The following is a 2382-nucleotide window of genomic DNA, read 5'->3' as shown; positions in this document are numbered from 1 at the left end:
TATTTATTTATGGCTAAACTACTTGCTAAGAAATAAATAAATATTTTTGAAAATCATTTTATTAGAGGTTAAATAGATATTTTAAAATTAAATTATTACTAAATATATAATCACGCAAAAATTAATGACTTATTTTAGATCACAAGTTTTAAAATTCTTTTTTTATTGAGTGTCAAAAACACATATAATTTTTTTTGTAGATAATAATTTATTTAATTTTTGTCAAGGTGGAATGTTTAGTCCATGTGGAGTGTGACGTGATAATTTTTTTAAATAAAAGAGATAGTGTCATCACCACGATGAGAGTGTTATAAAGAGAGATGTGTGTTTCTCAAACTAATAAGTTATAGTTTAGGTACGAAATTCACACTCTCAACAGTTTAGATATGAACTAAAAAAAAAAGAAGAAATAGTTTAAGTGTGTCAAGTCAAACTACGTCACATAAATTTAAATGAAAAAATTATCATTTAGTAAAATAGTAACCTGTAGGCGTAGATCTACTAAGGCTCAAGGGTGTGATGTACATAGGATACTTTATCCCTAGGACATGAATTATGCTAAGTAAAACAAATGGACATTCTTCAAGCTATTAGAAATGGGAGACATCTTTTTTCACATATTCCATCTATTTAAAACAAAGAATCACGAAAACATGAAAGGAGAATTTGATCTACGCTAGATATATCATTGATTCAAATATTTTATATTTTTCAAGTATTCACACATTTCGATGTCATAAATATTAGGGATAAGGCAGAACTACCCCTAGATTATGAATGAAATCTCAAAGAAACACCATAATTAAACTAAGGTCCTATTACCTCCGACCCAATTTTTTGTCATTTTTTTACACTTTTTTTAGCTTACGTGGCATCCAAACATCTCTCACGTGCCTCAATTACGTGGAGTCATGGAGTGCGCCATGTAAGCCAAAAAGTATAAAATTACAAAAAAAAAAGAAAGGATTTTGGGGGGCGTGGGGGATAGGACCTTAGTTTAGTTAAGTTGTATTTCTGGGATCTCGGTTATAGTCTAGGGGGTACTTGTGCTTTATCCCTAAAAAATAGGGAAATGTTGGTAGCTTAGTTGGTTGAGTATGGATACCTAATTTTTCACACCGTTCGATCTTCAAATATCATTTCTTTTTCATTTTTTCACTCATGATACTTAGACTGTTTTTATGTCCAGACACAGCTTCAACCTTCAAATACCTTTTTCTTAATTGAACTTCAAAAACTACTTTTTTTTTCTTTCAAATATCAACTATTTCATGTCCAAACGCCTATTTCACATCATTTTAGAAAATATTATAACAAACATATAAGGAATATATTTAATTGATTTACTAAATATTGACCTATAAAATCCAAGTTAGAATTGGAGAAAATCTATCCAAAAATTTCAGCCTTAATATTTTTCACTTTGCCACTATAAATTAATCACCTACTATTTACTTTCTCTTTGGCCCTTCTTTAGTTTTTTCAATTTCAATACATTTTCTTCTGAGGTATTCATAAGTTCCTTTTCTCTTTTGCCTCTTCCTTATTTTTGTTGTTTTCTAATATAAATTTTCTCAAACTTTCTTTTTTGGGCGGTTTATCAGAAACCTTATATGTATTTTTCTTAATTTCTTTGAATGGTTAATGTACATTGGTTGATTTTGTAGGTTTTATAATTTTGAGTTATTATTTTTTATTAATCTTTTTTTTTTGGTGTTACATAGTTTTATTAATCTTGAATTTGTAACACCTTTTTTTTCTTCTTAGATTTGATAATTTAGAACTTTTATCCAATTCTATGATACTTCCTCTTGTTACTGTTGTATCAAATTTTATTTTTTAGTAGATTTTACTTGGGAAAATTGAAAACCGCAAAAATAGTTGTGGTTTTTCGATAATACTTTTGTTTTTGATTTGCAAGGAAAGAGAAATATTACAAAAATATGTTCGTTAAAATTTTATTATATTTAGTATATATATTTCATCCAGTCTCAATCAAAAACATATCCTAGGGGAAATGTTTCACTCTTTCTCCCCAAACTTTTTGATCTTATACAAAATTTATAATCATTTACCCTGAATCTAGTCTATAAAACCAAAAAAGGGGTGGGGTCAACTATAGAAGGGAAGGTCACAATAACTAAAATATAAAAAACTTAGATCTAGAAAAAATAGAATGGAGAAGACGAGTTTGAGGTTTTGAGAGAGTTTAGAGGTTTCCGATCAATCTTTAATTAGAAATCCAATGTCGCTTTTTTGTTTGATTTGCAGAGACATTTGAGGTTTAAGTTCGATCTTATTCTCATTTTTCCAATATCTCCTTTATTAAAAATATATAAAAATTATTTCTTTGTGTGTGAATGTGAAATCTTAGTTTTACAA

The sequence above is a fragment of the Solanum tuberosum genome, unplaced genomic scaffold (genome assembly GCF_000226075.1).
Source record: "Solanum tuberosum cultivar DM 1-3 516 R44 unplaced genomic scaffold, SolTub_3.0 scf00304, whole genome shotgun sequence".
Lineage (NCBI taxonomy): Eukaryota > Viridiplantae > Streptophyta > Magnoliopsida > Solanales > Solanaceae > Solanum > Solanum tuberosum.
Note: the sequence above shows the minus strand (reverse complement) of the source record.